Consider the following 26,878-nt stretch of genomic DNA (forward strand, 5'->3'; position numbering starts at 1 on the left):
ACTGATGGAATGATCAAGTCCATCAAGGTTGATCATCACTCCCGTGTTGCTGTTAGGGTGTACAGTGTTTTTCTGGTTCTGCTTATCTCACTCAGCATCAGTTCATGCAAATCCCTCTAGGCTTCCCTGAATTCTTATCCCTCTTGATTTCTAATAGAAAAATAGTGTTCCATAACATACATATACCACAGTTTCTTAAGCTATTCCCCAATTGGAGGACATTTACTTGATTTCCAATTCCTTGCCACCCAAACAGGGCTGCTATGAATATTTTTGTACAAGGAATGTTTTTAATTTTAAAATGAGCTTTAATTTCTTTTCCTTAAGTGCATTTATCAATGTAAACAGAGCATGTTAGAGATTCCAGTGAATAGTAGGATACTGTTGATGTTTGTTTTAATTCAGAAGCTATGGAACTATGCCAATGACTTGATTGAGACAGCAGCTTCTAAACAACTTAGTTGTTGACGTTACCTCCAACCTAGTAAACTACTTTCAATTGTACAGGCTCTAAGCTGAAAGCCACTAGCTGTCAAAGGGAACCTAATAATGATAATTAAAAAACAAAACAAAACCCCCCAACCCCAAACTGTTTTACTGTTAGTATTTCACATTGGAATGTTTTGTGTGTCACTGCCACACATGGGGGCAGGAATGGGGCCTGTGGAGAGGACTTTTGTCATCCTGCCACGGCCATTTGGAATAGCACAGACTCCTCAAATGTCTGTACCTGCTCTTAGAAATTGAAGACTGAATCACTTCATGGCACTAAGAATTTAAAAAATAAATCTCTGCTAAAAAGGACATTCCATTTGGAGATAAGGGTGACCTGCTGCCTAGCATGAGGCTATTTGTGTTTGTATACATGGGGAAGTGCATGGTTTGGCCACCTGATGTCCCCAACTGGAGGAACATTGGCCATTCTGGTTTTTAAAAGTTAGAAAGGCAACCCTTTCCCCCAAATCATAGGCAAAGAAGGAAATGGGTAGAGGTCCCTGGGGTGAGCCTTGTCATGTGAGGATCACCATCAGGAGCTACTTTAACCACAGCTGGAAAAGCATTATTTTAGAAGACAGTGAAAGGTCAGAGATCACAGATGCTGCTGAGGGGCCTGCAGATAATAAGAAACTTGGATTATAGACAAGAGACGGAAACCCAGGCACCAAAGAGGAGAAAATAGGTATTTCCCCCTTGAAACACTCCAAAGAATTCAATAAATTCATGCTTCACTTTGGTTTATTTTTATAAAACATTTAAAAAATGGTTCTGATTTGGTAGATTGTCCAGAACTATGAATGTAGCCTTGTGACCAAATAGTAAAGCATAATTTGGAAAGGCCCAGGTTGAGGCTAATATATTTCCCACTCTCAATAGTCAGCTCTCTGCTGCTTAAATGAGTGACTTTTTGCAGTGGGTCCTGAGACAGAAATGCTTGCGAGATAAATGTCTGAGTCCATAACTCTCTATACAGTGGATGCATGGAGATCATGTATACAAACACCTTTAATCAGTATTGGCATGTAAGTGCCCTCATGAGGACTCTTCTGACCAGACTGGTTTTTTCATCGGAGTTTAGACGTGTTCTAGATACAAAAAAATAAATAGAGACAAAACACACCAAAACACCAAAGCACCCTCAGAGACTGAATCCTGTTAGAAAGGTGCTATTGTTGGTCAGTTTTCAACTGTTTGTCTTCACTGGTCATACAATGCTGGAGCCAATATGGCAAACATTACAGGAAAAATAGTACATTCTTAACTTATTTCATCTCCAAAGTTGGAAAAATCAGACCGTTACTAAAATAAACAATTTCTCAATTTCGTTCCGGCAGCAGGGGTCCTGCAGCGGCCACAGAGCCTTGGGGCTGGCGTGTTGGAAGGTGGGAAGTCCACAGATAGAGGAAAACTCACTCAGAACGGCACAGTCCAGTTCAGCTGAGCACAGGCTCAGGTTAAGGCAGTGTTCCTCACAGAAGAACACATCGGAAAAAGCTGCTTTTCCTTTCTTGGTCGGGGGTGATTTTGACGCCCTGGTTGTTGCCTTGTGAACTATTACCCTCCAATTTTTTGTCCATTTTTGCTTTGATGTCTCTTGCAAGAGTGAAAAATGCATTCTCTACATTGATGTTGGCCTTTGCGCTGGTCTCCATGAATTTAATTCCATAATCAAGTGCTAGCTTTTCCCCTCGTTCTTTGGAAACTTGTCTTCTTTCATTCACATCACATTTGTTTCCAAGGATCATCTTTTCCACATCTGCAGAGGCATGCTCTTCAATGTTCCGAATCCAGTTCCAGATATTATCAAAAGGTTTCTCATTGGTGATGTCGTAGACCAGCATAATGCCCATTGCACCTCTGTAGTATGCAGTTGTAATTGTTCGAAACCGTTCCTGACCAGCTGTGTCCCATATCTGTAGTTTAATTCTTTTGCCATCTAGCTCTATGGTTCTAATTTTGAAGTCAATGCCTATAGTGGAGATGAAGGTGAAGTTGAAGGCGTCCTCAGGAGAATTGGAACAGGACACAGGTCTTCCCCACCCCCGAGTCCCCGATCAGCAGTAGTCTTCGCCATATTACACACTGTACCTCCTCGACCACAAGGGATGTTTTAAATCCTTTTTCATCATCTCTTCAGGGTATAGACCCAGTAGTGGTATTGCTGGATCAAAGGGTATGCTCATTTTTGTTGCCCTTTGGGCATAATTGCAAATTTCTCTTCAGAAAGGTTGGATGAGTTCACAGCTCCACCAACAATGTATTAGTGTCCCAGATTTCCCACATCCCTTCCCACATTGATCATTGTCCTTTCTGGTCATATTGGCCAGTCTAAGAGGTGTGAGGTGATATCTCAGAGATGCTTTATGTTGCATTTCTCTAATAAGTAATGATTTAGAGGAATTATTCATATGGCTTGTGGATTACTTTGATTTCCTTATCTGTAAATTTCCTTTGCATATCTGTTGACCATTTGTCAATTGGGGAATGGCTTGTTTTTTTGAAAATTTGACTCAGTTCTCTGTATATTTTAGAAATGAGTCCTTTGTCAGAAATACTAGTTGTAAAAATTGTTTCTCAATTTACTATATTTCTTTTGATCTTGGTTACAGTGGTTTTGTTTGTAATGTAATGTAATGTAATCATAATTATCTAGTTTGTTTTTAATGATGTTCTCCATCTCTTTCTTGGTCATAAATTGCTTCCCTTTCCATAGATCTGACAGGTAAACTACTCCTTGATCTTCTAGTTTGCTTATAATATTGTTTTTTATGTCTAAGTCCTGTAACCATTTGAATCTTATCTTGGTATAGGGTGTGAGATGTTAGTCTAATCTAAATCTCATCCATACTAACTTCCAATTTTCCCAACAGTTTTTATTGAAAGGAGAGAGTTTTTATCCTAATAGCTGGTCTCTTTGGGTTTATCAAAAAGCATATTACTATAATCGTTTCCTGCTATTGCACCGAGTCTATTCCACTGATCCACCACTCTATTTCTTAGCCAATACCAGACAGTTCTGATGACTGATGCTTTATAATATCATTTTAGATCTGGTAGGGCTAAGCCTTCTTTTGCACTTTTTTTTCATTGAATTCCTGGAAATTCTTAACTTTTTATTTCTCCATATAAATTTACTTACAACTTTTTCTAACACATTAAAGTAATTTGACATGATTTCCTTGCAACAGACAATATTAAAGGCCTTGGTCAGACTGACAAATTTTATGTATACAACTCTGTTCTACTACTGGCATTTCTTCTGCAGTTATTGGGCAACAAACATCATATAGACCATTCCTTGGCCCTTTCTGAAGCCACAGTGGCTCCCAGATAGATGACCATTTTCCAGGTAATCTATTTCCAATAGACTGTTCTAATAAGGAGGACTGATTAAATGATTAAGAAAGCGATTAAGCTTGTGATTAAGAAAGAAACACCCTAGGGGTCAGCTAGGTGGTGCAGTGAATAGAGCACCAGCCCTGGAGTCAGGAGTACCTGAGTTCAAATCCGACCTCAAACACTTAATAATTACCTTGGCCTTACGTGTGGCCTTGGGCAAGCCACTTTAACCCCATTGCCTTGCAAAAATCTAAAAAAAAAAAAAAAAAAAGAAAAGAAACATTCTTGATTGAGATAGAGATGTACAATGGAGGCATCCTTGAACTCCTGGAGGATAATCTCTTGCCTTTATAAACTAAATTTCAGTCACTTTTAGCATGAGCAAAGCAACCTCCCACACCCCCACCTTTGTAAATCTCAGCTGGAATAGAATCAGCACCACATTCTTTGCCACATGAAGGAGCTTAATGGCATTTAAAATCTCTTCTTCAGTTGAAACTTCAGCTTAGGGAGGGATTGATTGACAATAGACTGTTGAACACTATGGAAGTGTTCAGCCTACCTCTCTAGGATCATGTCCCCATCATTGATCAATGTGCTATCAGCATTGAGTAGTTGAGATGCACTATAGATTTTTGACCCTTAAATAGCCTTCAGGGCACCATGAAAGTTCTTTGAATTGTTGCCATCAGCATAAAACTGAATTTTACCTGTCTTCTTATTGAACCAAGAATCCTGAATCTCTCTAAGCTTCACTTCTACTTTACTTTTGAAGGAATTAAATGCTGCCTTCTTAGAGAGATGGATGAACTATCCTACAGATAAACCCTATGTAGTTCTCCTTTTTCATGTAGCAGCTTCTATATTTCCCCATCATTTTCATCAAACCAGTCTTGATGTTCTGACTCAGATACAGTTCTGTACATCAGATCTTAAAAACTGTCCATTCCTTTTCTTCTCCACTGTTGTCAACTGTGTGTTAGTTCAATTTCCCCTCCAAGTTAGCAACAAACTGTACCCCCTCAAAGAAGCACACTAATCTGTTGACAATTTTTCTTGTAGTAATTTTGCCTTGGGGCCATCACTTTTGTTTGAAGTCATATATATGTAGCTTAGAGAGATTGTCTATGATCAGTCCAACACTCTGCATTGCCTTTGTCACTCACCTTCTGTCTATCTTTTCTCCTTTCAATCAAAAACAATTGGCTCATTAAATGTTTCTTGTGAGTCCATACACAAAGGTTATCATGTTTAGTTAAATGGAAGAATGTTGGTAATGAGGTCATAAGATACACAAGTTTTCATTAGCAAATGACCCTTACTGTTGCTATTTCCAACTCCATTCCTCCCATGGACTCCCTGCCATATCTGATAGTCCTGAGTCTGCTCTAGCATTAGTCACTCAGAATTATAAGCTTGTCCTCTTTTTTGGCACATTAATGCCAAAAGAGTCTCCTGGCCTTTATAAAATTTTTCTTTGAGCTTATCAAGGTTCATCATGGTGGAATCATTCTGACTGCAGTTCTCCACAGCTCTTGAGAGAAGGTCTACTCTTCCCTTTCTCAAGGAATGAGATCCCCATTCCAACATTAGTTTTGATCATAGTGACTCCACAGTCAACCAAGGACACACATAGATTCTTTCCCATTTGTCAATATTTCCTATGGATCTAAGTGCTCAGTACAATTTTCAGTTCTCTCATGCTTCTTCCCTTAACTGCCTTTTCTAGTTTCTGAGTCCCTTTATAATCAACCAGATGAGAGTTATTCAAATTGCTTGATCTCCTTTCTTTAAAATCAAAGCACTTCTCCACTTAATTTCAATTAATTTCAGTTATATAGCTCAATGGATAGAGTGCTATGTCTGGAGTCAAGGTAGAACTGAGTTCAAATCTGATCTCAGATACTTTCTAGCTATGTGACCATAGGCAAGTCACTTAACCCTCTTTGCCTCAGTCTTCTCATCTATAAAATGAGTTGGAGAATGAAATGAAAAAACCACTCTGGTATCTTTACCAATAAAATTCCAAATGGGGTCACAAAAAGTTAGACCATGACTGAAACAGCAACAACAAATTTCAACACATGTTTTTCTCTTTTGCAACTTCTGCACCCATTTCCCATTGCCCACTCATTTGATTGCCATTTCAATGCCTCCAGAATTTGAACTGATTATAATTTAAATTGCCTATATAGTAATTCCTGTAGAAGTCAGAAAACTGGATTTACAATCAGAAGACCTAAGTACAAACCCTGCTTCTGCCACTTACTATCTATGTGCACTCAAGCACATCATATTCTCTGGAGCTCAGTAAATACATCAGTTAATAAATATTAAACAGTCATTTCTATTTCATATTTTAATTCCAACCAATTTAATAAGCTTTTTGAGCACCTGCTCTGCCTTTTGTGCTAATTACTACAGACAAAAAAATGGAAAACAGGACCTTCTCTCAAGAGTTTACATTCTAGTGGTCAGCCCAGATCATATTAAAAATAAGAAATAACCAATTTTGAATTGGTTTGTATTGGACTAAAATAATGAAAAGAGGAGCTCTGGGAGCTCTTTAGAAAAATATTTAGTTTTCTTAAAGCATATTCTGGCTTAAACCATACAAGAATAAAATTTATGTATTTCTGTTCAATATGAGTTAATGTTAGTTCTACTAAAAAAGCCATTCTGCATGACTTGACTAGGTATGAAGTTAAAGGAAATGAAAGAAAAATGACATGTATTCCAGGGAGATATTATTCTGATAGGAAGTGACATCCATAAAACAGAAACAACGAACTAGATGATCTAATATCCAATAGAAGAGTAATGCAAAATAAAGATGGAGAGACAGAGAAAATAGCTATTTTCAACCATTTTTGTTGAGAACTGACAAAGTTGTTATAAAAAATTTGACAAAACAAAATAAAATCTATAAAATAATGCATTTGAGGCGATTTAATATTGAAAAAAGATAGACTACTAGACTTGGAATCAAGAAGACCTCAGTTCAAATCCAGTCTCAAACACTGACTGGCTATATGACCCTATATTGGTGCTATTATTCATCCTGAGTTCTTGAAGAGGACCAGTGACATCAGAAAAGTGATGTTTTGACAAGGATGTGAATTGAATTTAAGTGAAGCAGAGCTGTACAAAGTCATCAGTACCACTCTCTTCTAGAGTCAGAGGAGTCCAGTGGCAAAACAGGTCAGGTCGACTGGCAATGGCACAGTATGAGTTCCTAAACTACTAACTGAATCACTATCTGCCTCAGTTTTCTCATCTGTAAAATGCAGACAATAATAGCACCTGTCTACTATTATGAGGATAAAATGAGATAATATTTGCACAGTGCTTGGGGGGCAGCTGGATGGTCCATTGGATGGAGTATTGTCAGGAAAAATCATCTTCCTGAGTTCAAGACACTCACTGGCTCTGGTGAACCTGGGCAAGTCACTTATCTGTGTGTATGTAAATATGTAAATGAGTTGGAGAAGGAAATAGCAAATCACTCCAGTCTTTTGCCAAGGAAATCCTAAATGGAGTCACAGAGAATCAGACCCAATTGATAGGACAGAATAGCAATAAATAGCAAAGTTTCAAACTATTATTTAATGATAAAAATCATTAATAATGAATATCACGGGGCAGCTAGGTGGCGCAGTGGATAGAGCACTGGCCTTGGAGTCAGGAGTACCTGAGTTCAAATCCAGCCTCAGACACTTAATAATTACCTAATCATGTGGCCTTGAGCAAGCCACTTAACCCCATTGCCTTGAAAAATCTAAAAAAAAAAAATAATGAATATCACTTTTGTGGGTTGCCTGGGAGTTAGGGTAGATTCTGAAGATGGAGGCCTGCAAGTCAGAACAAAAATTCACCAGCTTTACCATGAGGATGCCTGGGTTACACAGATGCTATATCTGAAAAGCTATCCTTTCTTAGTCATCTAAGGAAGAATAAACTACAAGCCATAAAGGCAAAAGGAATGAGGCATCTCCAGACCACCTCAGAAGTTTTGCTGTCACTATCACAAATTTCCTGATAGCTTATAGAATCTGAAGATGCCAAAACAAAAGCTGCAGCAGAGTTATTCAGAAGTCATGGAGAATAGATGCAGAGTAGATGGAACCATTTGTTTCTGAAAACAGAATTGGCATTGCCATCCTTTCTAATCCCTTGAATTACCCCAACTCTCATACTCTTCTGGGAGAGGGTAGAACCTGGATCCTCAAACGTTGTTTCCTAGGAATTGAGTTTTGTTTTGTTTTGCCATCTGCAAATAAATCATTTTCACTAGATAATGTAGAAATTAATTACAAAGCTGATTGGCGTATATCCTTGGGGGTACATTCAGCATAAAGAGAAATACTTAGGTGGTAAAGAAATTAGAGAAGAGATTTTCATAACCCCTAGTTCTTCCTAGCAGGTGATTTGAGCTGAACAAAAGAGTATTCTTCATTCACGTTTTTATAACCTCCCCAAAGTAGAGAATGAATTCTCCTAGGCAAAGGAGTCACAAGTGAGATGAAATTAAGCCTTTCCAGAGGCAGTTTACCTCAGATACTTCCTATTGTTAGGATGTTATTTTTTTCTTCAGTCATCTTTTCAGTCATGTCTGACTCTTTAAGACAAAATTCAGGGTTTTCTTGCCAAAAATACTGGAATGGTTTCTCATTTCCTTCTCCAGCTCATTTCTCTAGATGAGGAAACTGAAGCAAACAAGGTTAGGTAATTTTTGCCTAGGATCACACAGCCTTTTTCTTTTTTTCTTTCTTTTAGTTTTTGTAGGGCAATGGGGTTAAGTGACTTGCCCAAGGTCACACAGCTAGGTAAGTATTATGTGTCTGAGGCTGTATTTGAAGTCAGTCCTCCTCACTCCAGGGCTAGTGTTCTACCCATTTCACCACACAGCCTTAATTGTTTGAGATCAGATTTGAACTCAGGAAGATGAGTCTTCCCTGACTCTAGGCCAGGCACTATATGTCTTATACTCTATCCACTATGCTTCCTAGCTGTCCTAATTCTTGGATTAGGGGTAGATTCTCAGTTATTACTTAAAAGAGAAAGTCCTACCTGAAGGGAGGAGTTGGGAACACTTGGTGTCATCTAGAATGGAGGTCAGTCAAGATGGAATAACCAGATTATCATTCAATCACTGCTACTCCTTCCCTCTTCTCTCTTGAATCTAGGGCTTTTGACACCCAAATATATAAGTAATTTAAAAAATGGAATCCTCCATTTTTGTGTTGACACTCTTTTACAATGCAAAAATAACATTTAAAATCATGTACCACAGAACAGAACCTACCTTGTTCTGCCGCAATATACAAGCTTGATGTCAAAGAACAATACAAAAGGATTCAGGAGCAAGCTGCAGCTATAATTTACCAGAAATTAAACCATTACCCTACATAATTTACTTGACGACTTGTCAGCTTCACATTTTTTTCTATTAATAAAGTGAGCCTAAGAATCCTCATTTTCATTAGTTTCACACCTCTTTCAGAAAGTACCTTTCCTGAGCCAGGTCATACTAAACTGTGATCTCACTTACTAGAGTTCATCAAAAGATCCTAGGAAAGTGGGAAAACCCACTTCTTTTAATTCTCCTTTCCAATATGCCACAGTCTCAACAAATAGGTGGGGATCATTCTTAATAATTACTCATAATCCTTCAGAACAGGAGTTCTTAACCACAGTCTGTTAAAATTTTTAAAATATCTTCATAACTATTTCAATATAATTGGTTTCCTTTGTAATCAAATGAATTTTATTTTCTGCCTTTACTGCATTTAGAATCATTACCCTTAGGTCCACATATTTTACCAAATAAAGGTATCCATGATATAAAGATAATTAAGAATCCTCGGTTCAGGTGCAATCCTAGGTGGTGCAATGGATAGATCATTGGCCCTGGAGTCCTGAGGCCCTGAGTTGAATTACAGCATCATATACTCACTAGCTATGTGACTTTGGACAAGTCACTTCATGCCATTGCCTCAAAAAAAAAAAAAGAAGAAAAAGAATTCATGGTTTAGTACTTCAAGGCTTACAAAGTCTGAAAGCAGTCTTTTAATGTAGGTGGTATTGGTGCTATTCCCACTTACTTGATGAGGAAAATAAGGTTCTATGTTAAGTGACTCGTTTAAAATCACATTAGTGAATGCCAGATTGAGGGTTCAAAAGTCATGTATCTGTTGGCTTTCTTTCCACCAATATAACACATCCTTTAAAAAAGCACACAATATTTTACTTTTTCTTCAATTACATGTAAAAACAATGTAATAAGCAATCTAATAGTTATTGCTTGTTTTTTTAAATTTTGAGTTCTAAATTCTATCCCTCCTTCCTAAAGAAGGTAAGCAATCTGATATGGGTTATATATGTAACAACCCTTCCAGGGTGGAGTCCACAGGGCTATACATATAATAACTTACTTTTAGATGATTTAATGTATAGACTGCTGAATCAGGACTCAGAACATCCTAAGTTCAAATCTGACCTCATATACTCCCTAGCTGCCTGACCCTGGAAAAAGCACTTCATCACTTTTTTACCTCAGTTTCCTCTTCTGTAAAATAGGGATATTGATAGCACCTACTTCACATCATTGGTGTGAGGATAAAGTCAGATAATAATTGTAAAGTGCTTAGCAGAGTGCACATAATGAGTGCTATGTACATTTTAGCAGTTATATTACTTTAAGGTTTAGAAAGTACTTTTTTCCATTATAACCCAAAGTAAAAAGAGGCTTGGGCCCCTTTCTGAGCACTCTAGGATCCTTATCCAAAGGAGATTGGGTTTTTCTCTTTGGCTGATGCTTCCACCCCTCATACTTAAGGTAATTCTTCTAAATAAAGTTTGAGTTTCTCCAGATGTGGGAAGTAGGACCCCCATCTATCACATGGACATTCAGTGTACAGTATAGCTATCATGTCTGGAACAGCATATGTTGAAAAGGATTCACTAAGAGAATTATAAAACACTTAAAAAGTCTTTTAAACTCATTAGATAGAGGGACAGCTAGGTGGCATAGTGGATAAAGCACTGGCCCTGGAGTCAGGAGTACCTGGGTTCAAATCCAGTCTCAGACACTTAATAATTACCTAGCTGTGTGGCCTTGGGCAAGCCACTTAACCCCATTGCCTTACAAAAACCTAAAAAAAAGAACTCATTAGACAGATCCCTCCTCCAGGATGTTAGGCACTGGGTTAGAGTTACTGAGCCAACATTTCCCCAACATTTCTCCTTCAATCTCTACCTTCACTATCCAAGTAATTCAAAGCAGTGTCATAGAGATTCAGTCCTTCATGCTACAGAATTTCCACTAAAGATCCTTCCTTCTCCCAAGGATAAAAGCTATCACTAACTGAAAAATGTTTTAGATATATTAAACATTTAAGAGAGGTGCTGTTAAGAAAATTTGCTGTGGGAAGTCTAGTGCCTGATTTCATCTTCAGATTACTCATGAGTTAGCTCCCAAGATTAGAAATATTCATTTTGGGGCAGCTAGGTGGCACAGTGGACAGAGCACTGGCCTTGGAGTCAGGAGTACCTGGGTTCAAATCCAACCTCAGACACTTAATAATTACCTAGCCATGTGGCCTTGGGCAAGCCACTTAACCCTATTGCCTTGAAAAAAATCTGAAAAAAAATATTCATTTTTAAGGATCACAAATCTCTGATCCAAGCTCCAATAAGTATATCTTGGCAGAGGATGGTAGCCAGATCCAAGGACTTTTCAGACTTACCTAGACAAGGGCAGGTTCTCCATGAACTTCTCTTTTAGGTCACCTATTTTTTTTTCCTGGCATGTTGTAGGGAATAAATTCTCTTCCCTCTCCTTTCTTCACTAGTTATGCTTTGATCTGGAAGTCCTAGGGAGAGAAAAAATGAGGGGGAAAAAAAAGGTGAGTCACAGAGGTAGTAAAAAAGGATAGAGCCTTGGAGCTGGAGTAAGGAATACCTCAGTTCAAATCCTACTTCAGGATTTTAATAGCTGCATGATTCTGATAAATTTATCTCTCAACCTTAGTTTCCTCATCAATAAAATAAAAGGTATTAGACTCAATGTCCTCTAAGATCCCTTCCAACTTTAAATCTATGATCCTATAGGATTTTAGATCATGACCCATTCTTAGAGATCATAGGGAAAGGGAAAAGTGGGAAACAATTCATTTAACTAGAGTTCATATTCCTGAGTCTGATCATCAGAAGTCAAGTCCAATCTCTGAAGTTCTGTCAGAGAGATAACCATCAGAAGCCTAGGGCAAATTTAGCACCCTGTAATCTCATCAAGTTGACTGGGTGGGTACACCAGGCAGGTAGGCAAAATTCCCTCATTTTACCCTTGAACAGATGAGAGTAAGATTTATGTGGTTCTCACCTCCTCCCTTGTTCCCCTCTATTGCAATAGGTTCTTTGTATCTCTTCATATGATGTGATTTACCCTATTCAATGTCCTCCATCCTCCTGTCCCTTTACTGTCCCCCTCCTTTCTAAGGAGATAGTTTTTAAATCATTCTAACAGAGTCACAGATAAGTCTTAAGTGTCTATTACTTCTGGCTAAATGTATTCTCTCTAATAGAATTACAATTCTCAAGAATTATGAGAATGGGAATATAGCCACTTTCATCTTATTGGATAGCAGTTTTTTTTCTTTACCCCCCTTTTTTTAACTTTTTCATGTGTCTCTTGAGTCTCCTGTTTGAAGTCAAAATTTTCTATTTAGATCTGGTCTTTTCATCAGGAAAAGTTAGGTGTCTCCTATTTCATTAAATATTCATTTTTTTACCCTGTAAGAGAAGTCTGAGCTTTGCTGGATAGTGAATTTTTGGTTGCATTCCATTGCTTTTCGGAATATCACATTCCAGGCCCTACTATCCCTTAATGTTGATGCAACCAGGTCCTGTGTAATCCTTACTGTAGCTCCTTGGTATCTAAATTGTTTCTTTCTGACTGCTTGCGGGATTATCTCTTTTATTTGCTAGTTCTGGAATCTGGCCACAATATTTCTTAGTGTTTTCATTTTAGGATCTCTTTCTGGGAGGGGGGGAATTGATGTATTTTTTCAATAACTATTTTGCCCTCTGGTTTCATGTTATCAGGGCAATTTTCCATCACTAAATCCTGTAATATTGAGTCCAGGCTTTTTTCCTTTTCAATATTTTCAGGAAGGCCTATAATTCTCAGGTTGTCCCTTCTTGATCTATTTGCAAGCTCAGTGGTTTTGCTGATGAGGTATTTTACATTTTCTTCTATTTTTTGATTTTTTGGTTTTGTTTAATAGATTCTTGCCTCATGAAGTCATTAGTTTCCACCGATTCCATTCTTTAAGAGAGGATTTTTCTTCATTTACTGTTTGCAACTCCTTTCCAAATTGATAAATTTTATTTTTGAAGGAGGTTTCCATTTTCCCAATTGAGATTTTGAAAGAATTATTTTCCTTTTGTATTTGCCCAATTATATTTTCCAAGAATGTTTTCTTGTTGCAAGGTGTTAATTTTTTCTTGAGTTTCTTATCCCAGTTTTTCCAATTGATTTTTAAACTCCTTCCTGATTTATTCAAGGAAGTCTTTCTGGGCTGGAGACCAATTCATATTCTCCTCAGAAGTTCTAGATCTCTCTGAGTTAGAATCTTTGCTTCAAGGTAGTTTTCTATTGGACCCCCCTCTACTGGCTTTTCTTCATTTTCCTAAGATCTTGTGTTGGGGTGGGGCTGTTCACAGAGATTTGGTGTTGAGATCCCTAGAAGCTTTGCTCACTGGGTTTAGTACTTCCAAGTGGGCAGGCTAGTAGAGGGTGCTAAAGGCTTTGTTCACTTGACTTCCTTATCCTTGAACAATGTGAGCTGGGCCCTGTGGTGAGGTAGTTAATCTTCCTATTCAGCTGAGGGAGCTCTGCTGCCCAAGCCTGAGCCTGGGGGTCTGGGGGGGTGGGGGCTATTTCTGTGTTTCTTTTGGGAAGAGGACTCTGCTGAAAGTATGGCCTCAAGGCCTGAGCTGAGCAGCCTGATGTCCAACAGCACTCTGCATCTCTCTGTGCTGGAGCTCCCCAGCTGCTGCTCCCACAGCCAAAGCCTCTAGGGCTGATCTTAGTTTGGTCCTCAGACTTCACTCCCCACTCCTAGATTGGCTCTCTGCTCTCTGCCACTGGCTCACCCATGCTCCCCTGAGACAGACCTTGTTGGGAGATATTCATCTTCTAGCTTCTTTTTCTCGGTTTTGTTGATCAAATTTCTGTTAAGAGGCTTGATTCATATTAGTTCTGAGTGAAAGCCAGGAGACTGTAGAAGAGTGCCTGGCTTCTCTCTGCCATCCTGGACAGAAGTCCTATATAATCTTTGAACAGATAGAGGCCTCAGAGTGGCTAAGGGACTTATATGTGGAGTCCTACAGAATTAGAATTTAAGTTCAAACATACCAAATCCAGGAACAATTATCTCTTCATGAGGTTTAGGTATATGATGCCCCCCCACAATTTGGAAAAGCTGCATAAAATTTTTTACTTTCCCTTCATACTAGAGAAGTAGTCTGAATTATAATGGTATTAAATATGTTGATAGTATACAATGCTAAACATATGTTTTATACATTTTTGAATTTCTTTTTCTGTCATCTACTGGTCCTCACATATTTAATTCCTTATGCCAACCTACAATTTATTAAATCTGCAGTGAAGACAGTCAAGATGTGGAAGAGATAAACTTCTAAGATCTGAAAGGTCATCTCATCCAACTCCTTCATTCCAATATACCATTCTGTCCCAAAAAATATTGATTTGGTTCTTTGATTATTTTATTCATTACTCAGGGTGCATGTTTTGAAGGACTAGCACCTCTAGTATGACAGCTTCTAAGTCCATTTTGGGGCTTTTCATTCACATCCTAACTCTCACTTGTAGCTTCTAGAAGCTGTAGCATGCCTAGTGGCCATACCTCAGTAAACTATCTTAGCAGATGGGTTAAACTACATTAAGGGTAACTAACAGGCCTCAAACCCTTTGGTGAATCAGGGGGATGGCCATACCTAGCAGAATGTATGAATTTGTTCCAATGGCCATGAGGGTGACTGACACAGGTGCTATGGAGAACTATATCGAAGACATCAGGGCCATGTACTACATACTAGGCTATTACCTGTTATCCTGATTTTTGTCTTGCCACTGGACTTCCATAATTCAGAAAAAGAGTAAGGCTGATGACTGTGCAAGTTTGCCTCATTTAAATCCAATTCACATACATTAGCCCATAATGTCATTAATCTTCTTCTAAAACAAAGGATGAACAACAATATTGCTCAATGTTCTCTTTAAGATGACTTAGTTTGATTTTTGTTGTTTGATTTGGGATGGGGGAGGTAGTTAGACTCAATCCATTCACTTTAATGGGATTTAAATTACTTGAATCATAGCTGTTAAAAAATGTCATATCAGTTTTAGAGAAAGATAGATTTTTTTTTAAAGATTACTAAGACAACTCTGCAGCCTAGGCACAGAGGCTTAATTGTGAGTTCTCTTACCTCAAATTATCTTGAATTTATTTATCTGTGTAAATCTTATATTGTGTTCCCAACCAAGCACACTGTAAGCACTAACTAAATACAATATAAACTACTATCCCTGGCTTCTAGTATAATGACCTGTACATGCCATAATAAACGCTTAAGTCTACTTATTTATCTAGCAGATGGGATATTCAGGTAGGAAAGGAAAAAGAGATAGCTCTTCTAGTTAAATTTTTCCTAGTGCCTATCACAAAAGAAACAGCAAGTTGGATTTGTAGGTTTAAAATCTGAATTGTGTTAATTTCTAGAACTCTATCATAGGAAAATTTTTTTCTGATGTGAATTTGTGAGTCTTCTGTTATTAGCATTTCTTTTATGTTAAGAAAATAAATTGTTGTCCTATGTCTGATCTAAACTGAATGCCCTTCTACACCCTATTTTTTGCCCAGGGTTCTAGGTTGGGAATGTAAAGAATCACAGTATGGGCAACAACAGCCTACTCTCTCCCTTTAGAAAACTGTCCTGTAGAACTGAAGTTTATCAGTGTCCCTGGGTTCAGAACTAAAAGAGACCCCTGAAAGAAAGAATGAGCAGTTCCTGGGCCCAGTAGCAGTTATTAGAATTGTGCTAAATTTGCATTTCTTTCATTGAAATTTTATATAAAATTTTACTTCATATTCAATAGCAAATGATCAAAGATGATAAGAGATGGAGAAAGTTTTTTGTAGGGGCAATAGAAAGAAAAACACATTAATAAGTAGTCAGTAGAACTGTGAATTGAGCCATCTATTCTGGAAAGTAATTTGGAATTATACTTAAAAAAAGCAACTAAAAATATCTATACTCTTTGACCCAGAGATCCCACTGCCAGGCATATACCCTAAGGAAGTTAAATAGAGCTAAGGTGCAATGAACACCAAAATATTCAAAGCAGCAATTTTTTGTCCCAGGAAGGAACCAGAAACAAAGCAAATGCTGATTGATTGGAAAGAAACTGTGGTTTCACAAATGTAATGGAACATAATTGTGTGGTAAGAAACACATACAAAAACATGAGAAGACAAGAACTGAGGCAGTAAGTATCGCTCAGAAATATAATATACATAATAATAGTAATGTAGACAAAAATAACAAAAAAAGTCAATGTGGAGATTGGTTTTGATGTACTAATTTTTTCTCTTTTAAAATTTCTATTAAAATACCACTTAACAAAGGACTCATTTCTAAAATATACAGAGAACTGAGACATATTTTTAAAACAAAAAGCCATTCCCCAATTGACAAATGGTCAAAGGATGTGCAAAGGCAATTTACAGATGAGATCAAAGTAATCCATAGCCATATGAAAAAATGTTCTAAATCATTACTTATTAGAGAAATGCAAATTAAAGCTTCCCTGAGGTACCACCTCATACCTCTCAGATTGTCCAGTATGACCAGGAAGGATAATGATCACTGTTGGAAGGGATGTGGGAAATCTGGGACACTATTACACTGTTGGTGGAGCTGTGAACTCATCCAATCCTTCTGGAGAGCTATTTGGAACTATGCCCAAAGGACAACAAAAATGTGCATACCCTTTGACCCAGCAATACCACTATTGGGTCTATACCCTAAAGAGATGAGGAAAAAGGGTAAAAACATTACTTGTACAAAAATATTTATAGCAGCCCTGTTTGTGGTGGCAAAGAATTGGAAATCAAGTAAATGTCCTTCAATTGGGGAATGGCTTAGGAAACTGTGGTATATGTATGTCATGGAACACTATTGTTCTATTAGAAACCAGGAGGGACGGGATTTCAGGGAAACCTGGAGGGATTTGCATGAACTGATGCTGAGTGAGATGAGCAGAACCAGAAAAACACTGTACACCCTAACAGCAACATGGGAGTGATGTTCAACCTTGAAGGACTTGCTCATTCCATCAGTGCAACAATCAGGAACAATTTTGGGCTGTCTGCAAAGGAGAGTGCCATCTGTATCCAGATAAGGAGCTGTGGAGTTTGAACAAAGTGCAAGGACTATTCCCTTTAATTTAGAAAAAAAAACTGATAGCTTATTGTCTGATCTTGTTACCTCTTAGATTTCTCTTCTCTTTAGGGATATGATTTCTCTCTCATCACACCCAATTTGGAACAAGGTACAACATGGAAACAAAGTAAAGACTGACAAGAGTGCTTTCTGTGGGGGGGAGGGGGAGGGAAGCAAGATTGAGGGAAAAATGTAAAACTCAAATAATATCTTTAATAAAAGTAAATTAAAAAAACAGCACTTAACTCCTGATAGAAGGGTTATTTGTTGTTGTTCAGTCATTTTTCAGTAGTGTCTGACATTTTGTGACCCCCATATGGGGTTTTCTTGGCAAAGATATTGGTTTGCCATTTCCTTCTCCAACTCATTTCACAGATGACAAAACTGAGGCAAACAAGATTAAATGACTTGTCCAGGGTCACATAGCTAGGAAGTTATCTGAGGCTGGATTTGAATTCAGGTTTTCCTGACTCCAGCCCAGCACTCTCTCTACTGCACCACCTCAGACAGAGAGGTGAGGAACTTACAATGTAGAAAGAGACAAATTTTGGGGATGTGGTTAATGTGAGGAATTTGCTCCATGGAGGAAGGTAGGAGGGACAAAATAGTAGGCATTTAATAATTAAAAATTTAAAAAATTAAAAAATCATTATTGAGTTTTAGTCATCATGCAGGTTAAAAAAATTAAAAAACTAAACTAACAAATGTGAAACATTAAAATAATAAACTATTTTTAAAATTTCTGTCTTAAAGAATGACAATGTAGAAGAACAGGGAGGGATATATTTTGAAATATTGATAAGAAAATGAAAGACATCATAAAAATAAGGTAGGTTTTTAAAGGAAACTGAGAAGGAATTATAATTAGTAGATGCCCACATCCCTATTCTCTTTAATTATGAGGAACTCTGCCTTTTAGGTCAAGCTGGGCAGAATAAAGATGGAATACTTACCTCCTTCCAGGAGGTGTGACTGTTTTCTTACTAAGTTCACTATTAAGATTTGGCTAGCAGGTTCCCTTTCTCAATTGTAAGCAGCTACCTGACTCCTGAGCAAGGAGTAGTAAGAAATAGAATACACTATTCTTTATGTATCAAGATTAGGAAAGCTGGATCAGGACCAGAAGACTGAGGACTCTATAGTTTCAGGTTAACAAAAATGAACTGGATTCTGTTTGATGTAGGCCCACAAACCTCCTTTTTCTCAGGGAAACAGATGAAAACTAAAAGATGAAAACTCATTTAGGACCTTATTTTGGCTCTGCTTTATATCATATGAAATCATGGTGTTTTGCTGCCAATTGTAGTAAACTGTGGTCAATTGAGGATGTTTTTAAAAGGATGTCTGCGGTTTTGTGCAGAGTGAATGCTTCCAGGGAAATAAATGCTTGGACAGCTAACACAACAAAGGGATTGGATAAAACTAATTTACAGCAACCCAGTGGAAAAAAGTCAGAAACACTTTTGGCCAAAACTTGAGAAAATTTTTTTTGTCAAGTTTTCCAAAATCTCAGACAAAGGACTAAAATGATTTATTTTATTTATATATTTTTACATTAAAAAATTCTGAACTTAACAAACACCAAATGATAGGAGTATTTCCATAGACCAAGAGAAACAGAAAAAAAGAAACTTTGGATTACCATGTGCAGTTCATATTCTCTCTCAAAGTACATGACAAATTTATCATGTAACTTTTTAAAAAAATTTTTATTAAATACCTACTAAATATTTAATTGGGTAGCTAAGTGGTGCAGTGAATAGTGCCCTGGGTCTCTAAGTCAGGATGACTTATCTTATTGACTTCAGATCTGGCCTCATACATAAACTGAATCTGGGCAAGTCATTTAACTCTGTTGGCCTCAGTTTCCTCTTCTGTAAAATGACCTAGAGAAGGAAATGGCAAGCCATTCCAGTATCTCTGGCAAGAAAAGCTCCAATGGGGTCATGAAGAGTTGGACATTACTGAAATGTCTGAAAAACAACATATATCAATAATTGAAGATACAAAAGGAAAAAAAATCAAGCAGTTTCTGTTTTCAAAGGGTTTATAATTAGAAAGAACATGGGGGGCGGCTAGGTGGCATAGTGGATAAAGCACCGGCCTTGGAGTCAGGAGTACCTGGGTTCAAATCCGGTCTCAGACACTTAATAATTACCTAGCTGTGTGGCCTTGGGCAAGCCACTTAACCCCATTTGCCTTGCCAAAAAAAAACCTAAAAAAAAAAAAAAGAACATGGATTTGGAGGCCAAGACTTAACCTCTAATAAGTACTATTATTACATTGTTTTGGAATGTAGAAAAGTGGAAAAGGCACTGGGTTTCAGTTTCTTTATATATGAAATGAGGAAGGTGGAATTGGATTATCAACATCTCTCTCAGCTATAAAATTTAGGATGCTATGAAAGCATAAAGGAACTAAATTGATGTGGGTTGGGGTTTTTTGGGGTAATATTTCAATGTGTAACTTTCAAAGATGCTTTGTCTATTTATATCCTTCTCTTGCCTCACTTTTATTCTCCTCTATGCATTTTTAAAAAAATGCTTCATGAGCTTTTCTTTCCTTCTTACTTTCTCCCTCCCTTCTCTCTTTTTCATCTTTCTTTCTCCCTTCCTTTATTCTTTCTTTCCTTGCACCCTTCCTTCCTCTCTCTATCTCTATCTCTTTCTTTGTTTCTTTCTTCCTTCATATCTATCCAACCTCTCCTAATTCCCATCTGCCCATAAAAAAAATTTTTATTAAGACAAATGAAACCCTTGCCACAAAGATGCACAATTAAAACAAATTACCCTAGTGAGGTTTAAAAACATATGCCAAAATTAATATCTTGATGCTATTGCCTCTCTAATAGTGGGGGGGGTGGGAACCATGCTTAATTATCAGTCCTCTGGAATCTTGGTTACTCCTTGCAATGATTGGTTTTTTGAGGTTTTTCAAAATTACAAAATTATATTGTCACACCATGACATCAGCTATTGTACTTTAGGAAGTGGTAATTCGGTAGAATCTAGAGTACTTAACTATTATTATAGGAAATATAGAAGGAAGTGCACTTACTACTCCTTTGGTGCACATTATCTATCTGGCCTTAGGGAAGTGACTTAATGAATTAGTCACCCTGAGTTTCAATTTCCTCTTCTGTAAAATTAGGGGCTAGGCTCAGTGGCCTTTGAGATCTAGATCTGTGAACCTGCATGACAATAACAAGGGGCTTTGTATCAGTTGTTTACCAAATCAGAAAGCAACAATCAAGACAACAAATGACCTGCTTAGCAAGGAGTTAAATGGATATCATAATGATGCAACTTAAATATAATAATATAATTATAACCTCTCTAGGCAGGTAATGATGTGCATAAGCATTGATGTAAAATCTGACAGCTGATGTGGAGGTGATCTCCATGAAATATATTCTATAGGAAAATCCATTTAAATAGTATAATCCAGAGGTGTCAGTTATAGGACCAACTCCCAACACTTCCCAGTAGATAGTCAAATAAGTAAATATATAACAAAATAAATAAAATACAATAAAAAATAGATAATATTAATATATACTGTCTAAGTCATTATGTAGCCAAGAGGGATCCTTAAGTTTAGTGTCCTTTTTCCATTTGTGTTTGATACCTCTAAATCAGTAATCTACTAAAGTTGAAGAGAATAGGTACATTTTTATTAATATTTTATTTTTTCAAATACATGTTATGAAAATTTTTCAGCATTCCCCGTATGAATATGTATATTTTTTAGTTGCAAAATTTCCTTCCACTCTCCCTTCTCAACCCACTCCCCTCATCAATGAACAGTCAAGGTTAATATTGTACATACACATTTGTGTTCAACATATTTACAGATTGGTCATTTTTGGCATGAGGAATTAGGATTAAGGAAAAGAAATATATGAGATAATTTTTTTCAGTTGATTAAAGATTTTATTTATTTTGAGTTTTACAATTTTTCCCTTAATCTTACTTCCCACCCCCACCCCCCACACAGAAGGCAATTTGTCCCTGGTGCACTGATGGAATCAGCGAGTCCATCAAGGCTGATCATCGCCCCCATGTTGCTGTTAGGGTGTACAGTGTTTTTCTGGTTCTGCTCATCTCGCTCAGCATCAGTTCATGCAAATCTCTCCAGGCTTCCCTGAATTCCCATCCCTCCTGGTTTCTAATAGAACAGTAGTGTTCCATGACATACATGTATCACAGTTTGCTAAGCCATTCCCCAATTGAAGGACATTTATTTAATTTCCAATTCTTTGCCACCACAAACAAGGGCTGCTATGAATATTTTTTTACAAGTGATGTTTTTTGCCCTTTTTCATCATGAGATAATTTTTAAAAAAGTGAACGTAGAGTTCATCAATTCTGAAGGTTTTCTCTTTGTTTTGTTTTGTTTAGTTTTTCTTCCTCTGGATGGGAATAGCATTGTCCATAAACCAATCTAATAGGGTTGTTCTAGTTCTCTGAACAGTTGAGAGCAACTGCATCCATCAAGGATGATCAATCCTTTATCTTCTTACACTAAGTATCTCCAGTGATTGAAATGGACATATAAACAATATGATTTTTTTTAGGTTTTTTTCCAAGGCAATGGGGTTAAGTGGATTGCCCAAGGCCACACAGCTAGGTAATTATTAAGTGTCTCAGGCCAGATTTGAACTCAGCTACTCCTGACTCCGGGGCTGGTGCTCTATCCACTGCACCACCTAGACACCCCTGATGTTATTCTTAATAACAAGAAGAATAAAAAAACCACGAAGTTCCAATGACCTATTCTGTATTCTAGCCTGCTCAACCTTGTTCTGTCCTGAAGTCTCCCTGTTATCTACCGACCCAAAAGTCTACCTTTGGGGCGGCTAGGTGTCGCAGTGGATAGAGCACCAGTCCTGGAGTCAGGAGTACTTGGGTTCAAATCCGGTTTCAGACACTTGATAATTACCTAGCTGTGTGGCCTTGGGCAAGCCACTTAAACCCCATTGCCTAGTAAAAACCTAAAAAAAAAAATTTCTACCTTCTACAGATGTCTAAGAGCAGCCTTTCTCATTCTTCTTAATTCTAGTGTCTTTCCTCTGTTATTTTCTATTCATTCTGAACAGATTTGTTTGAGAATTGTTTCCCCATTTAGATTATGAATTTCTCTAGGATGGGGATTGTCTTTTGCCTTTCTTTGTAACCCTAACACTTAGTAAAGTAACTGACACATAATTAATGTTTACAGACTGATTGATCTAGCCCTTTTTTTTTAAAGTCAATGGGGGGGGACCATCTAGGTGGTGTAGTGGATAGAGCACCGGCCCTGGAGTCAGGAGTACCTGAGTTCAAATCTGACCTCAGACACTTAATAATTACCTAGCTGTGTGGCCTTGGGCAAGCCACTTAACCCCATTGCCTTGAAAAAACCTGAAAAAAAAAAGTCAATGGGGTTAAATGGCTTGACCAAGGCCACACAGGTAGGCAATAGGCAATTACTAAGAGCCGGTGCTCTTTCCTCTACGCCACCTAGCCACCCCTCTGATCTAGCTCTTAATCCTAACACATCAAATTCTAAGTAAGTGTTTATGGCATAGTGGATAGTATGCTGGCCTCTGAAAGACCTAGGTTCAAATCTGCCACACTAGCTGTGTGACCCTGGGCCTTCCTTAGTGTCATCATCATAATAACTATTATTGAGTGTGTAGTAAGGATGACAAGTAAAGTGCTTTGCTAACTCTAAAGAGTTTTAGAAATGTGAGCTATTATTGATTGTCACAACTAAGCTCTCTTTCCTAGGAACAAGGTAAGATTGGCTTGATAAGTCTTAGTATTACTTTAAAAGGATGGATATTATAAGTCTTGCCAATCATATCTTTATCACACATACAAATACACATGCATAATATGTGTGTATATGTCTATGTATACATGCATATATACATACAGATAGATAGATATAGATTCAGTCCCTTTTCCTCCACTCACACAATCAGCTATAGCCATTGATCAAGTTTTCACCATTTCTTACTGAATTACTTATTTTATTAATTTCTTAATTGATCTCCAGTCTCCAGTCTCCAGTCTCTTCCCTCTTCAATCTTCCACAGGGTTGTCAATTGATATTCCTAAATCATCAAAAAATACAAGACATGACCCTAAAGATCTTAATAGAGAAGATAAAGCAATACAAGATAAGAAAATTAAATATCCCCACAAGATAAGGGTATACTATTGATTGTTTATATGGTCTTTACTATGTGTAAGGGATTGTGTCAAACACTTTACAATTTTCATCTCATGTGATCCTCCCAACAACTCTGTGCATGCGTGGGGGGAAGGGTAGGTGCTCTTAGGATCTCCATTTTATAGTTGAGGAAAGTGAGGTAGTAACTTGCTCAGCATCACACAGCAAGTAAGCAGCATGTGAACTCTGGTCTTCCCGACTCTAAGCTCAGCTCTCAGATTACTGCACCATCTAGATGCCTTCTAGATAGAAGGTGCTCAATGAAATTTTTTTGATCAATTATAGAGGTCTTTGAAAACCATGCAGAAAAGTTTGGACTTAATAAGATATATAGGATAAAAAGTAATTGTAGCTTCTCAAAGAAGTAGCAAGATGATTAGACTCCTGTTCACTCTTATTTTTGCTATTACAATATTGTCTTCTTGGTACAAACTGACTAAGTCTTGTACAAACTGACAAAGAATAAAGACCAGTTGTGGAGCTTTGGCTGAATGTTGCTAAGTCAAAACCCTTAAGCCCAGTGTTACTGTGCCTCAATGATATGGGGCAAACCTATATCTAAAAGGCCAAGGTTTCCCACTGTATGCAGATCAATATCAAAAGTCCTGTTTCCTATATTATCAAGTCACTGATTAAGATCTGGAAGAGGCAGTGAAGTGAGAAGAATGTTTTTGCAAAATACTCCAGTATTTCCCTCACTTTTATCAATACAATGTGCATGTGGGGACAGCTAGATGGCACAGTGAATAGAGAACCAGTCCTGGAGCCAGGAGGACCTGAGTTTAAATCGGGACTCAGACACTTAATAATTATGTAGCTGTGTGGCCTTGGGCAAGTCACTTAACCCCATTGTCTTGCCAAATACACACACACACACACACACACACACACACACACACACACACACATATATTGTGCATGTCACGTTAACATTCATTTAATGTCAGGGTCTTCTGCAATTACAAAGGACAACAATCAATCAATCAGGCATGCATCAACTGCCTTTTGATCATCTTAAATTGAATATTACTTAGCAATCTCAAACTTGAAAAGTCTAAAACAGAACTCATTAACTTGTCTCATAAACTCTCCTGTCTTCCAAAGTCCCTTCTTGCTTATGATAGTATCACCATCCTCCCAGTCACTCAGGCTTTCAATTTCAGTGTCATGCTTGCCTCAGTTTCCTCATCTGTCAAATGAGCTGGAGAAGAAAATGGCAAATCACTTTACTATTTCTGTCAAGAAAACCCCAATGAGATCACAAAAAAGTCAGACAGGACTGAACAACAACACTCAGTATATGTTGCTTAAGGTACATAGTTATTTTCGTGCTCTCTCCAACAGAATGTGAGCTCCTCGAGGGCAGGGACAATTTTTTTTCCTTTTTTTTTGGTGGGGGAGGAGTATTCCTAGGTTTAGCACAGTGTCTGGTTCCTAAAAATCATTTATTAAGAGTCTGGAAGAATCATGAAGACCCATTCTCAAATTTTAATCAATTAGCAAGTACTTATAAAGCATTCACAATGTTAAATGTTTATGAAGGGTACTATGAATCCCCAGGCACTGGGGATTCAAATTGAAAAGAGAAACCATCTATGCCTTTGAGGACTTTTTCCCCCTATTTGTCAATAAAAGTTTACTAAGGGCTTATAATGTGCCAGACACTGTGCTGTGAATAATTTAAAAAAAAGGCAAAAGACAATCCCTGTCCTCAAGGAACTCACAATCTAATTGGGGAGACAACTTAAAAACAAATATACACAGAAAAAGCTCTATACAGGCTAGAGAAGAATCAGTTAACTGAAGAAAGACTCTAGAATTAAGAGGAAAGGTCTCCAGTAAAAGATGGGATTTTAGTTGGGAACTTAAAGAAAGCCATGGAGATTAGCAATCAGAGCAGCAGAGCAGAGGAGGGAGTCTTTCGGGTATTTGAGAGCCAGAGACAGTCTCCAGAGAGACAGAATGAATGTCTTGTAGACATGTGGTAGGAAATAAAGTGTAAGACTAGGAACATAAGATGGGACTCTGTAATAAAAGGCTTTGAAAGCCAACTAGAGCTTTCTGTATTTGATCTTGCAGCCAAGAGGGAGCAATTGAAGTTTGTTTGACGGGAAGATATGTACTTCAGGAAAATAACCTTAGTGGCTGAATGGAGGATGGACGGAAGTAAGAAGAGACTTGAGGCAAGCAGACCTATTAGCAGGTTATTGCAATAGTTCAGGTGTGAGGTGATGAGGGCAGTCATTACAGTTAAATACAGGCTATATATAAAAATATTTTACAAGGGAAGAAATCATGACCCAGATCATGGGAATGAATTTGTAAATGAGCATCCTAACTACCTCAACTTGTTTGAACTTCCCAATTATCCAGGTAACCAAAAAGAGCTACCATATTTCTCCTTGTATAAGATAAAAATTAATTTTGGGGCTTGAAATTTGAAAAAAATGTATTATATAAAGTTATCGAACTCAAGTTTTATTCATCATGAAATTCAAAGACCTTCTGCTCATTGCTTTCAGGCATCTTTTGGGCAAGTCTTGTGCATGACCACATGATCAGTCCATTCCATTTCATGAACCTGAAGCACCAATTGTGTCTTTTTTTTTTTTTGCCAGGCAAATGGGGTTAAGTGGCTTGCCCAAGGCCACACAGCTAGGTGATTATTAAGTGTCTGAGGCCGGATCTGAACTCAGGTACTCCTGACTCCAGGGCCAGTGCTCTATCCACTATGCCACCTAGCTGCCCTCAGTTGTGTCTTCCTTTGAAATCAGTCACTTCTTTTTTCATCAGCAATTCTTCTTGCCTCCTGCTGAACCATCTTTGTGAACACAGGAATTCCAATGACTCTTTGCTCTTCAATCCATCTCTTCAGTTCCCTCTCTATATCAGGCCATTTGTCTGCCTTGCCTCTCATGGCCTTCTTCTGCCATGGTGTTTTCAGTAGGGTTTCTTCTTTCTGTAGCCAGCCTCAGATTGTTTACTCAATTGGAGGAGGACCAAACTGATGTTCAGCAACAGGACTTCCATTCACTTTTGCAAACTGAATCACTTTGAACTTGAACTCAGCACTATACAAAAATCTTTTCTGAGCTATTTCTGGGCAGAATGTGGCAAAAATGTAACCTAATATACCAGTAGCAAAATGTGAAAACAATGAGCACAAAGGCAACAAGCATGAAAAAGTGGGAAAAGCAAGTAAAAAATTCTATAACCACTATGTATGTAATATGACACTCCCAGTTTTTAGAGTCACAAGTTTTTGAAAAAGGATGTGTTGGGGTGGCTA

General features: G+C 37.7%; 1 long non-coding RNA gene and 1 pseudogene across 1 annotated transcript in view; both read right to left on the reverse strand.

The window, feature by feature from the left end:
- Positions 1–1,777: 1,777 nt before the first annotated feature.
- Positions 1,778–14,756, reverse strand: LOC141498838 (ras-related protein Rab-8A pseudogene; annotated as a pseudogene).
- An 8,650-nt stretch (positions 14,757–23,406) lies between these two features.
- LOC141498446 (uncharacterized) overlaps positions 23,407–26,878 on the reverse strand; it is a 69,034-nt gene continuing 65,562 nt past the window's right edge. The window contains exon 3 of the long non-coding RNA XR_012471648.1: positions 23,407–23,470. This is a non-coding gene — a long non-coding RNA (uncharacterized LOC141498446). The remainder of the gene's footprint in view (positions 23,471–26,878) is intronic.

The sequence above is a fragment of the Macrotis lagotis genome, chromosome X, assembly GCF_037893015.1.
Source record: "Macrotis lagotis isolate mMagLag1 chromosome X, bilby.v1.9.chrom.fasta, whole genome shotgun sequence".
In the NCBI taxonomy this organism is placed as follows: domain Eukaryota; kingdom Metazoa; phylum Chordata; class Mammalia; order Peramelemorphia; family Peramelidae; genus Macrotis; species Macrotis lagotis.